Genomic DNA, 14,435 nt, shown 5'->3' on the forward strand with positions numbered 1-14,435 from the left:
CCCACTCATCCAAGGATTTTCCCCCTCTATTTATTAGGTTTTGTCCTTATACTCAGGGCTTCTGATCCACAGCTACTTACCCATAGTACTTCACCAGCCCATCTTACCCTGTTCTTGTCCATTTCAACATTGCTTCAAGTGAGCTCTCTAAATACTAATCCCATCTGCATTTTTCAATCCCTCCCCATTCCATGGGATTCAATCCCTTTAGCATGGCACTCAGGCTATTTGGGTTTTGTTGGGTGGAGGTTGCTGGGAAAATATAAAAACTTCCAGAGTGCACGGTTTTCAGTTGACTTCCTCACTACGCGTTCCCTTCCTTGGGACAGGAGTACAGTAACTAACATCTGTTCTGAGAGCTGCTAAGAAAATGGGGCAGGAGGAAGGAGTGTCTGGGAATCTGGGAATACTATTTTCTTACTCTTTCCCCCTCCTCTTTCTTGGCCTGGATAAATAGAATCCAACTTTCCCAGGATGCAGAATTCCTGATTAGATCTTGTGGAAGTTGGGGGCAAAGGAAAAGAAGCAAGAGCTTTTGACAGGAAGAATTCAACTGGGACTTTCACACTCACTGACCAGCAATAAGAACAATTTTTCAAGCTCCAGCCACCAGAATCAATCCTTATATTAGTGACTTGTCCTCAATCTCAGGATATCAAGAGGTTGACAAGCATAAAGTCATACCGAGGGAGTTCTTCCTTTCAGTCTTTTAATAGGAATGGTGCTATTGTGTAGAACTAGATGACTTTTTTTAAAAAAATCAAGCAGCTAAAGGGAAAAGAGAGTGCTGCCTTTTATCACACACAGTACCAGGAGAGAGTCCTTCCTGGAGTGCTTTATAGAGAGGCGAGCCTCTGTTTACAAGAACCATGCTGGCAGCTTCCCACACGACTTAAGAAGAGCTGGGAGATCTGAGACAGAGTTGAATTTCTTCTTTTTCCCAACTCTTCCACTAAGACAGGGAAGGGCAGAAGTGAAGATTCCTCTATTCTGCCTCCTGACACCTAAGGGTCAGCCCCGTGCTTTCCCGGCCATTCGTAAAGAGGAAGGTGACCCAAGTGTCAGAACTCTTGCTCACTCTTCTTTAAGTCCCGTTATTGCACTCATAGAGGCCATATGGATATTTAAACTTTGACAGGAATTTTCACTTGTACATCCAAGTTTCACTTGCTTTTTGATATATTAATAGATATAAAATCAGGCCTCTAACAGTGAGAGAAAAGGGGAGACTGCTGCCACCAAATAATTCTTTGTAAAAAATATCATGAGAGGTAACACCCTCCCTCTTCTTCCTCCATCCTCGTCCCTTCCCCATCTCCCCAACCTCCCTCACCAGCCCTCTTTAGAGGTGAATGAGACAATGAGAAGAGTCAAATGCAAAACACTGTGACAGGTACGGCGCATGAATGGGGTGGAAAGGACGGTGAAGAGTGGGGGATGGCTGGGGCGTCTTGAAAATGCAGGATCCTGTGAGGCAGGCACAGTGCCACTGAGAGAAGCGGGAAGGGTAGGGGACAGGGGACACGGGAAAATACAAAAATATGAGACAATGAAAAAGTGGAAATAAAAGCGTTGGTAAATAGGGAAGGGAGCAGGGGGTGAAGGGAGGGCAGGAGTATGGGGAACAATGAGAACCAAGATACGACCTGTAAAGGTACAAGATCCCATGATGAATGCAACTGTACCGTATACCTAGAATGTACCAGTAAACTCAATGAGAGAAAAAAAAAAGAAAATAAAATACAGGATCCTGGAGAAGGGTTGCTGGTGTGTCGGGGGAACAAATGAAAGTTACACAGAATTATTTTAAAACAAAAGAAAGGTAAAAAACCTAAGCCAAAGAGAGTGGCATTCCTACCTCCTACCCTCCTCTCTGGCCCCTTGGTACTGAGCAACCAGTTGTTACTCCCACACCCCACGCGAAGGAAACAAGGGAGATTATAAAGAAAAAGGAAGCCCCATTCCCTGTCCTGAACCAGTTAACAAAACAGGCTCCCCCGCACCTAGAAAAAAAAGCTTCAGAGAGATAGTTTCTGCTGACTGCTTTGCATCTTAACATAAAACCCCACTCACTCCAGGGCTCGACTCCCTCTCCTAAGTGCTCTCCCTTGCTTCATTTCTCTCTGGTCTGTCCTCCAGGGATGCCTTTCTTTTATCTAAACAAAAGATCCAAAGTGTGTTTCTGATGAGTGCAAGGGCCTGGAACAGGAAAGGGTGCCCAGGCAGGATCAGGTTGGCAGCCCCAGCCCACGCCCCTAGATGTGAGGCCTCAGGATGGTGTGCACTGACCTTGGTCTGGGCCCTTCTCCTCCTCTGAATTGTCTGAGGAGCTGGGAGACTCATCAGAGACCACATCTGTGGCCCCAACCCCAGGGTCTGTCCAGCGTGGTGATGCAGCATCTCTGTCTCAGATGATGCATAAGGACCCGGAACATGTGGCTCTGGAGCAGATCATTGTGGTGAGAACTGTCTTCATCACACTCTCACTTATTCCTCTTAATCACACCCTTCAACCCTGTCAGCTCCGTGGAAGCCTCAGCTGTGGGCACCTGGATCTTCACATCATGCTCTAAGCCACTGATGCCAGCGCAGGCAGGTGAGGGTGGGGCTCAAGCCAGTTTCCCACAATTCCTTTGTGTCCTGTCATGAACGGCATGATACGGCAGGATTTCTCCCAGCGAAAGATGTGCCCGCAGTCTCTACCGTTCACCACAAACTCACTCTTGGGGCAGTAGAAATGAAAGACTTTTACTGTGGCATTATTTCTGTGGCCCTTAACATATTGGGCGCCATCACTGTGAGAGAAGTTGAAGAGGTAAATGTCTTCATCATAGTAGCTGGCCAGGAGCTCTGTGCCATCGTGGCTGTACATGAAACAGGTGATGTTGGCTTTGGACTCACTGTTCACCAAGTGATGAGGCCAGAATTTCTTGAGCTCCATTGTTCTCTGTCTCGTGAGTTTTCTTCTGGTCATAAATTCTTAGAAAATGATCTCCTCCACCCACTGCAAACTGATGGGTCTTGGCAGGACTCACATAAACTGTGCACAGTCCCACTTCTTCTCTTTTTCTTCTGTCACCACCAGTTTCAAAGCTGGCCGATCTTGACTCAGTGGTCAAGACAACTGCATCTTCACCTGCAGACAGGGAGAGCGTGGCTCCAGGGACAACTGTGGGATGCTCCTTTGTATCCCACATGCTTCACATTCTTGCAGCACTGTGTGCCAGACAGTTCTGCTACCTAAACCTGTCTATCCCGGACACACATGGCCAGGGTGCAATCTCCACCGTTGGGAAGGAATTTGGTCTGCATGACATTACTTTTGTGACCACTCTCAAAGTCGAGCACTGGCAGCTGCCACACCCAATCCCACAGCCCCACCTTTGGGTCCTTGCTGCCACTGGCCAGCCAGGTGCCACACTGGTTAAAATGAAGGGTGTTGACACAACCAGTATGACCCTGCAGCCCATGGTGCCAGCAGAAATGCTGTACAAAGTCTCTTGCTCCACATACCTCATACACAAAGTAGGCACTGCACTGAAAACAGTGCCAACTCCCAAAGGGCAGGAAGGGCTTGCCAGTGAGGTTTTGGCAGGGCTACTGTCTCTGAGGACACCCAGTCTTCCAGGGCCCACTTATCATCTGATGAGTCCTGGTCATGCTGGCCCACTAGCACTGCACATAACACCAAGGAGGTCCTTCTTCCTCCTCTTCTTCCTCTTCCTCACAGCTTTTATCATTGATGGAGTAATGACCAATATCCTTCATGTTGCCGCCTGCACAGCCACACCTTCCACCTCATTTGCCACTATTGTGGTTTGGTTCCTGCTGTTTTCTCTCCACTCCTCTTCCTGGTATCTGAGATCCAGCTATACAGAACTCCTTGTGTACCCCTGGATTTAGTGTGGCCCTTTACCTCTGGATGATTACTCATACTGTGCTCTGTGTCTGGAAGGCCTTTCTCTTCTGGTTCACCTGCCTAACCCTAGTCATTATTCAGCTTTGGGGTTGTATATTACCTCACAAAGATACTTTTCCTACCCTCCAAGCTGACCTAGCACCCTGCTCCTCTAACCTTCCCTCTAACAGAGCACCATCATCTCATCCTGCTATTGCCTATCCACCAGCCTCATCCACCATGAGTTCTCTACAGTCAGGGTTAGAGGTGGATTCTCCATGAAGCCGAGGGTACTTCAGCTTCAGTGCCCTTAACCTGCTCAGCTTTTACAAAGGCCCCAAGAGGTGCCCAACAACGTCCTCATTCAGTGAGAAACTGTCCCTTACCCTGTGTCCTCATGATTATACAATGCACATTGGAATGAGCATTTGGATTTTGAGCATAATACCTCAGAAGCATAGGAAACAAAACCAAGAATAGGCAAGTGGATCATATCAAACTAAAAAGCTTCTGTACATCAAAAGAAAGTCAACCAAATGAAGACATGATCTATAGAATAGAAGAAAATATTTGCTAACCACTTGACAAATAATTAAATTCAGAATATATAAGCAATCTGAAAAGCTTTAAGAACTACAACAACAAATACAATATTAAGATCAGCAAATGATATGAATAGATACTTCTCAAAAGAAGACACATAGATGGTCAAACTATATGAAAAATGTTCAATATTATTGGACAGTGGGGAAATGCAATTCAAAACTACAATGAGATATTATCTTGTCCCAGTTAGAATGACCATTACTGAGAAAACAAAAAATAACAAATGCTAGTGAGGGTGTGAAGAAAAAGAAACATGTATTGTTGGTGGGACTTTAAATTAATATAACCATTATAGATCTATTATATGATCTACCTCTCCCATTTCTAGCTATACATATCCAAGGAAATGAAATAGCATATCAAAAAGATACCTGTATAGCCATGTTTATTGTGGCACTATGCACAATAGCCAAGATAGGAAATCAACTTGTATGCCCATCAATGAGTAAATGGATAAAGAAAATGTGGTAGCAATCACAGTGGAATATTATCCAGCCATAAAAAGAATGAAATCCTGTTCCTTGCACAAAATGGATGGAACTGGAGAACATTATGAAATAAACCAGTAAAACAAGTCAGACACAGAAAGATAAATACTGCATGTTCTATCATACATAGAAGCTAAAAAATAGTCAACCTGAATGTGGAAGAGTGATGAATGCAGATTGGAAAGAGCATGCAGGTTAGAGGGGAGAGTGGCCAAAGAAAAGTTGAATAAGGGACACTAAAACACAGAAGAATAAGATCTGATTTTCCAAATCACACAAGGATGACTACCACTAAGAGCAAACCGATATATATTCATGAAGAGCTAGAACTGAGGAACTTGAAGGCTCCCAATATCAAGAAATGGTAAAGAAAGGGAAATGCTAACTCTGATTTGATCCGTGCACACAATATGGATGTGTTGAACTATTTCACTAGTTCTCACTAAAATGTATAATCAATGTATGTTAATCAAAAGAATAGTGTACACACACAACACACACACACACACACACACACATATATAAAACTGAAGTCACAAAATTGAAAAATGACTGCACTTGATGAGTGCATTACAGGATTCATTCATGGTAGCCAATATATGAAACAACTTCCATGTCTGCTTAAAGATGAAGAGATAAAGAAAATGCGGCAGAATGGAATAATATTCAGCCTTATAAAAAAAAAGAAAATCCTGTAACGTGCAACACCATGGATGAAGCTTAAAGGACAAATGCCATGAAATAAACCCAGCACAGAAGGACAAGTGCTGTCATCGTGACACTGAAGTGAACTCACAGGAAAAGACAGTGGAGTGGTGATTGCTACAGGCTTGAGGAAGGGGCAGTTTAGGGCATCTATTCAATGGGTAAAGCTGCAGTTATGCAAGATGAATAATTTCTAGATATATGTTAACAAAATTAGATCTATAATTAACAGTGCTGTATTGCACATATAAAATTCTGGTAAGAATGTAGGTCTCATTTTACTATATTCTTTCCACTACATTTTATTCATTCTTACTACTATAAAAAAATCAAGGGAAAATTGATAAACAAAATTATACACACATACATACATACATATATAGAGATCAAAATATACAATGAATGTTTGTTTTAAAAATTTATTACACTAGAGCTAGGGCCGGGGATTTAGCTCAGTGGTTCGGTGGCCTGCCTCGCAAGCACAAGGACCCGAGTTCAATCCCTGGTACCAAAAAACAAAAAACAAAAAAAAATTTATTACACTAGAGCTAGGGCCGGGGATTTAGCTCAGTGGTTCGGTGGCCTGCCTCGCAAGCACAAGGACCCGAGTTCAATCCCTGGTACCAAAAAACAAAAAACAAAAAAAAATTTATTACACTAAAAAGCACATTGTCATTAATCCCCCTCAAAATGCTGCCACTCACATCAAAGACACTCATCCCGTCATCTTGCCACTTTTTGAAGCAGTTCTGAAAGGCCTCTTTCTTGAGTGTCTTTAGGAGGCATGTGATCAAAAACACGGTGAATACTGCTGCAGAGTACCATCCAATTAAAAGGCAAGCATATAAATCTACTATGTTATGTTCTCATCCACTTTAGTCACTGGTTATGGAACCACGCAATTTCTGGTTCTTCCCCAAAGTCAAAATGACCGTGACAGGTGCTTTGAATTGATTTGAGATATGCAAGCAGCCATGAAAATACAACTAAAGACATACACGAAAAAGGATTTCCAGAACCAATTTAGCAAGTGGCAAGGATGACAGAATAAGTGTGTCCAAAGTGAATATTTTGAGGGGGATTAATATGTCTTTTATTGTGACAATATTTAAAATGTAAACATTCACGATATTTTTTTATCATACCACATATGGGGAGGTGTATGTGCATGCAATGGAATATAAGTCTGCCTTAAAAAAAATTAGAGTGGCTGGGGATTTAGCTCAGGGGTTCGGTGGCGTGCCTTGCAAGCGCAAGGACCCGAGTTCAATCCCCGGTACAAAAAAATAAATAAATAAATAGATAAAAATTAGAGTGATCCTCCATTATCTATGGTTTCTCTTTCTACATTTTCAGTCATTCATGGTCAGCCACAGTCCAAAATTATTAAGCATTCCATGAACTTATAAAACCATCCCATCTCATAACTAGGTGGTTGCAGTTGAGCCACCATCAATGAAACGAACAACCACCTGAGCGTGTTGCATGTCCCCACTCTATGTGGTTTACAGTCCTGTTGATTTGCACAGTGCCAGTTCCCAGGACAAGCAATGCTCAGCAAGGATTCTTAGGCTCCAGTTGCTCCACTCCGGTCAGGTCTCCAAACTCTATATCTTCCTCTTAACTGCCTGAGTTCAAGGCATGGGCTGTTATTGTCCTCTTGCTTCAGAGCTCCAGTAAATTGTGAAAGACACTTTCTCCTAAGCACATTTAAATGAATCCGGGGTACTGCTGTAATGGCTCCTCAAATGGTACCTTCCAAAGGCAACCTGCCCAACTCAATAACATCTTTGAGTGTTCATGATCTTCTCTGTGTCCCCCAACTCAAGTGCTAAACAGAAGCAATGCAGGACACCAGACATCTATCATGTGTACCAGACATCTGTCATGTCCAGTCAGAGAAGACATTTTTGTTTCAAGTGCGCAATTGCCCACATAAATACCAGGTAACACAGTGAAGGTGCCTCAGCTTTTCTTGCTGTAGTAAAAGTAAATATAAGGCCCAGGCACTGCCTAAGCACTTTACAGGGTCTCACTATGTAATTGAGACTGACCTGAAACTCACTATTTAGCAGCCCAGGCTGGTCTCAAACTCACAGTGATCCTCCTGCCTCAGGTCCCAAGTGCTAGGATTATAGGCATGCACCACCACGCCTGACATAAGTGCTTTACTTTTAAAGTTAATCTTCTCTGCAACCTATGAGAATGTTCTGTTATGAACTCCATTTTGCAGATATGTATACTGGGGTCCAGGTTGAATAATTTCCCAAAGGCCATGTTGCTGGTAATGCTGAAACAAGATCTTGAGTCTGACAATGTTCAGTTGATCATAAAATAACAGTGATCCCACACCTATTTGGGGTCTGAAAAATATTCAGTAGGAGTAAAAGATGAGAAAATAGCATTATTTCCTGCCACATTTACAGAGCAATTGGGGCAGGGAGATGGACAGAATTTGAACATGGTATTCCGAACCAAGGGAAAACAAGTCAAAGAAAATTTACTAATGAAGGTCTAAAAAGGAGCTATTTTGAATCCCCAAATAATTTTCTACCAAAAAAAATGCTTCCAGATTATATGTAAAATAGAGCTAGTTGTAGAAAAAAATGGGAAAACAGAGAGGCATAGAGCCAACACAAAATTTTCATTTCTATTTCTTTATTATTCTTCATAGCAATGCCCATTATGTTAGTCTCATTTATATCCATTCCTCACATAAGAAAACTGAAGTTCAGAGAGGTTAAGAGACCAAAGCCAGGTTGCACAGCAGAACCTATATATGTGTGCATGTTAATATTTATATCTAGAAGTCACTCCAAAGTCTCATGTACTCATATGTGGGGGTTTGAGGAGATGACTGGATTGTGGAGGTGTGACAATGGATTAGCCTACTGATGGGTTTATAGCTTAATGTGATATCAGGATGTGAAAAACACTAGGAAGAGGTGGGTTAATGAACAAGGAAGAGGTGGGAATGGAAGCATCTGTCTCCTTCCCTTTTCCCTTGATTGCTGTCTGCTTGCTGCTGCTGTGCCATGAGCTGTTTCTCTTCTGTGACACCCCTCTGCCATGTCACCCTGCCATGGAACCAGCAGGCTATGGACTGGAACCTCTACAAACTGTGAGCCAAAATAAACCTTTCCTCGTTTAATTCATGGGTGTCAGGTATTGTGCCACAGCAAGTAGAAAACAACTAAGTGCAAGTCTGCAAAATTGCTGACTCTATACAAGGTAAGAGGTTAGGATGGGGGCAAACTAGAAAACCCACTTGGCAAAATATGTCACGAATCATAAAATGCCAAGGGCTAACTAGTTGAGCGAGGTGTTTTCTAAAAAGTGAAGACATGCGCAATACAGAACCCAAATGTCTGTAGACTTACAGCTCCTCAGCACTGTTTACAGGACCAGTCAAAAAGCTCTATTTCCAATACATCATTTGAATCTTGTGCTGTTCACTGGACCAAGCAGAAGGCACTATTCCCAAACATCCATTGACATCTGAGTAGGACCCAGTGAAAGGCACTGTTCTGGATCCTTCATTTACATCAGGCATGAGGCCAAGTGAGTTTCTTCATAGGATTGCCCCCATGCCAGATATACATTAAGGGGAACAGATCCAGGTATTTTGAATACTAAAATTCCTTTTCCTTTTAGGTTTGGAGCAGCTGTGGGCCTTCACCCACCCACTCCTTCCCTGTAGGAGTGCACTTTCTTTCTCCTTCAGTAAGTCTACAGCCTTGATGCCTTTTCTGTGAGACTTTTCAAGTACTTTGTCCAAGACAGCATGGTCCTAGAAAGAAGCCCCAAGGATCCCCTTCCATAGCACACATACACTCTAGCCCCCAACACTGCTGACCCGGGAATGCAGCTGTCACATGACCAAGGGACAGACAACCTTGCAGAACTGGGAGTCAGTGCACTCTGAGTCTGAGGTTTTGAGCCCTGCCTCCCTCCTTCTCCTCTTCGTTTTCCTGCCCAACCACAGCTGCTTCCACTTAGCAGGCCCAAGATTCATTGCTGCTAGTGTTGAGGCCTGAGCTCAGCTCTCAGGGGACCGCATTTGAGGAGCCTGGTGACTCAGGGCCTCCACTCTGAATTCCTATTAAGCACTCTAGATTTAATAGCTGCTATTAATACAAATTATGCTTCATTAAGCATGAAGCTATGGAGAACGGGCTTGGAGGCTCCAGTTCAATACAGGGCTGAAGGACAAACCGAACAGCTATTTTTATTCTTGGCAATGTCATTGGGGAGAAAGCAGCCTGCCACTGCATGTGCCTGTCACTACTATTGCAAAGTGAGTTTTTCAGGTTCACAAATAAGCATCCCTTGTTTTCAGGGCACAGTGTGTGACAAAGGTAAATCTTTCCCATCGATGAAGGATGTGAGCGCTCAGAACATTTTCTTCATACAACTGTTTCCTATAAAGCCTGAGAAGGCAAAAGGAAGAAAGATTCTTTACAGGGTTTCTGCTAGAGTTCACTCTGCAGGGCTGAGGAAGGCTGGGCTCTCAGGGATGGCAGTCTGCCATCCTTGCCACTGCACCAGCACCTCACTGTCACCTGTACATTACATGATACCGGATACAGCTCAAGAGTAGGCACAAGTCACAACTGTGTCATTCTTCTACACCAGGGGTCAGCAAGCACTTTCGGTGAAAAGATAGAATATATACTGTTGGCTTCCTGGGCCCCAAAATCTCTGCAGTGACTATTTCAATCTGCATTGAACATAAAAGCAGTTATGGACTGCACATAAAGAAATATGTGTCTATGTGTCAATAAAACTTTATTTACAAAATCTGGGTGTGGGCCAACTGTCATCTCGCACTTCTGTCTGATTCAATCTTTTTGCCCTAGCATAGATGTCTTTGCAATAATTGTATCCCTAAGAGCACCCTTATAACTGTAGTTTACTTCTGTACAAAGTTATAACTATAGCACTCATTAAAAAAAAAAAAGCATGGTGGCACAGACCTGTAATCCCAGCACTCTGACAAGCTAACATAGAAGGATCACAAGTTCCAGCCCAGCCTTGGGTTCAATTCCAAGTTCTACTAAAGGAATAAATAAATCTTACATATGTGATTCCAATGTAGGATCATGCCACTATAATAATCCAGATTATATATAATATATATAATAATAAATATAATTATAATCCAGATTATAATAATCTGGATTTTCCAAGCTTACTTACTAAAGCCCGACTGTGCCCGACCAAGCGGCATCACACTCACAAAGTTGATATTCATTATCAGTACTTTTGATGAGAAATAGTTTACATGCTTGTATATATCAATGTAGCACCATGCTGTTTTTATTTTTTGTAAGAATGGAACTATGAGTGCACTACAGTGGGTTCGGCTAAGGAAGTGCCCAAGTTTATCCATTGTAAAACTTTAGATATTTGATCAGCTAATATTCACTCCTCTCTCCTCCCTTGCCCTTAATTGGTTGTGACTACTTGGGCCAATGGTCTTGCTAGAGTGTATTAAAGGGGAAGAAACTTGAAATGATAGGGTTGGGATTATTCCTACCAGAAGTGCACCAGTTGGTGGTAGAGCTCCTTCTAAGAGCATATGAGGATCAGGTTTTTATAATCCATCAATAAAAGGCATTTTACAAAAGTAAGTTTAATAAGATTACTAGGGAAAAGAAGGAGAAGAAGAAAAGTTCACTAGGCCAGATACAAAATCAGTTATACTCCTACAGGATGGTGAAATCATAATCAGAGGTGGAGGGCTAGGGGCATTTACTATTAAATGGAACTAGAAATTAGCATATAACTATAACATCTGGGCTCTTCTATATAGTAAATAGCAAGGTCAAACACAGTTACATTCCCATATATAATGAATCTTTGCTGTAGGCTATTAACCATTAAGAAGACATCTTCCTACATGTTCAACTTACATAATTTTTCAGTCCTCTGAGGACTACCAATCAATGAGAATGCTCTGGAGGGTGTAAAGGAAAGTCAGTTCCCTGCTTGGGAACTTCTTGGGTGCAGAAAATTGTTGATTGGCTCACTGGTGTGGGGAACTCAGTGTAAATAACTACATGTTTGCTGCCCTCTACTGCCTCAGCTGCTGCACCTGGTGGCAAGGGCAGCCTGGGCAGAAACCCTGCAATCAAGGGTAGCATAGCCTATTCTTAAAATGTGGAGGTTTTTCTGAACTGGCTTGGGCTGAGAGCAATTACACCATCCACAGCTCTGCTTGAGTTCCCTGACATTGAGGCCACCAGGGAGCTCTAAGCATGTCCAAATGGGTTATGATGAGAAGTTAAGGGATTTAACTGACCTTGCTATGTCTAGCAAGATGGCACTAAAGCAAATAAAGCTACACCCAAAAAGTTTTGCAAAGATGCAAATGATCACAACTATTTAATTTTTCCTAACAGTGCAGCGTTTCCTCTAGATGCCTACAAATTCTGTCCTTCCTTATTAAAAAGGATTAATGGAGCACACATAAACTTGGCTGTCATACACAAACAAAGTTAAATGCATTTAGAATTATATTAGGACATGGATATAATAACCAGAACAGATATAAAGGGTCCTAGACAGACCAGACCTCAGAAGAACTTCTTTAATCTCTTGGAGCTTTGCAAGGCTTAAATCCTTGCACTCAAAAGACTGAAGATCAAGAATTGGTTGACTTGTACTGCAAAGGATCAAACAATAAACATCTTGGACTGTAGGACATATAATCTCTGTTGCAACTACTGGACTCTGGTGTGAAAATTGCAATAGAAAATGTGTAAATGGATGCGGTCATGTTTCAGTCATTTATAAGAACAGATAACACCTTAAATCTGGCTCAAGGGACATACTGTTCCCTACCCTGCGCTAGACTATAGCAGGCTCCCTAAACCAACATGACAAAGACCCCCCCCCATTGTTGAAGAGTCTCCATATGTCCCCTTCCTATAGCCCTGGACTACTTATAGTTTTAAAGTTAAACAAACTGGTGTTTTGTTTCTGCCAGCATCTGCTGTGAGCCCCATGATTTTGTGCAATTAGCACAATAGTCCCCTCTTCTTGACAGCAGCTGAGTTTCTGCACACAATAATGATTCCCTAAAAGTGGCAAAGGACCTGTAGAGCTGAGAGTCCATGTGTTGCTGCAGGAGACAAAACCTTAACAGCTTTGAGCTCAACTTACTAGGAGAGCAAGCCTGCATCTGATGCCTTCAAAGGCCACTTTCTTAGGTGAGAGGTGAAGAGATCAGGCATGGCATACCAGGTGTGCACAGAGGAGTTTAGGGGTCGAGACAGCCCTTCATATACTTCAAACCAGGCCAGCAGGCCACAAAGATATGGACATGAGGGCGGAAGTGGTCAGAGGCTGAGACAGGACCTGCACAAGCAGCCAGAAGAAACTGAACAGCTATAAGGCTGGACCCACAATATGGGTTGGGGACAATGACGTGGCAGCTACAGAAAAAAGCCACAGGCTAGAGTCCTTTACTGCTTGAATAGCAGCTGACAAAAATCTGGGAGGGACCTGGCCATGTAGGCCCAGGCAGCCCTCCTAGAATCTGCCCTCTGATAATCTTAAGGAAACTTCATTGGCAAATACATAAAACTAAAATTTTCTCTTTGGAAAGAAAAAAGCAGACAGAAAAAGAGTCTGAAACAAGGCCTCTGAGATGCTGAATCAAACCACTGAAAACACTGCTAGTAAACCAACCATATAGAACCCCTTCTTTTCCTTTAGAATAAAGGGGGGAAATGGGTCTTGAAAATAAAGGCTTTGAAAGAAGATCTTTGCAACAACTCATCTCTGCTCTAAAACTGGTCCAGACAGCCTAGAAAAGCCAATGGTGAATAAACAGTTGTAATTAAAGGAAAATGTGTTAGTTTCTTGCTGTTGTAACTAACCTATAAAATATGCCACCCAATACTCCCTCTCCTCTCTGTGCCTAATGGGATAGATATAAAGGTTCCATCCACCAAACAAAATGGCTCTGTGGGTCAAGAATACCTCACTCCTGTTGCTTCCAAGGATTAAATCACTCAATTAATCAATATAAAGAATAACTAAGACCAAGTATTGATACTCTCTACAAATGCTACAGAAATGCTGATTCAGATTTTGCCAAACAAAAAAATCTATGTTTTGCAGATTGAATTTGTAATATCACATGGAAAGTATTTCCAGACTACAAAAGCTGCACCTGTAACCAATCACTTCTTGGTATTAATAAACTGAATTGCTGCTATATCTGCTAAAGTTGACTGTATATCTTTTTGAGAATGTTTATTTGTGCCTTTCTGCTTTGAACTTCACTTGTGCCTCACGTCTCTAGAAGGGTTGGAAAAGGTGGCCTTTTCCTTAGCCCTCTGACCTACTTCCTTCAAGACAGGTAAACTTTCCTTTAGCTGATTGAGTTTAGTCCCTTACCCATTATGTGGCTCATATCCCATAATTTAAAACAGTAATGGATGGATCTAGATAGTACTATAAGTACATCGTTTGAAACCCCATTTTTCTCCAATCTGAGCACACAGTTAAAACAGGTGAAATACAGAAAGAAACTGATAATATCACAGCCAAGTTCAACATTAAGATGACTGTGTCTGTGGACACAAAATAGAAGAGAAATCAAAATTGATGAATAGATACTGGAACTGCTGTCTTGCTAAGCTCTTGATTGGGCTGAGATGTCTGAGAATTTTGTTTCTGTAGCATGCATAGGAAATGCATGTGTTGAATGCTGGGTTAGAGACCCT

At 42.3% G+C, this 14,435-nt stretch overlaps 1 pseudogene; it reads right to left on the reverse strand.

The window, feature by feature from the left end:
* Nucleotides 1–2,269: 2,269 nt before the first annotated feature.
* LOC104851052 lies at nucleotides 2,270–3,921 on the reverse strand (annotated as a pseudogene).
* Between the last annotated feature and the right edge of the window lie 10,514 nt (nucleotides 3,922–14,435).

Source organism: Fukomys damarensis, unplaced genomic scaffold, assembly GCF_012274545.1.
Source record: "Fukomys damarensis isolate Sample0158 unplaced genomic scaffold, DMR_v1.0_HiC HiC_scaffold_37, whole genome shotgun sequence".
Classification (NCBI taxonomy): Eukaryota; Metazoa; Chordata; class Mammalia; order Rodentia; family Bathyergidae; genus Fukomys; species Fukomys damarensis.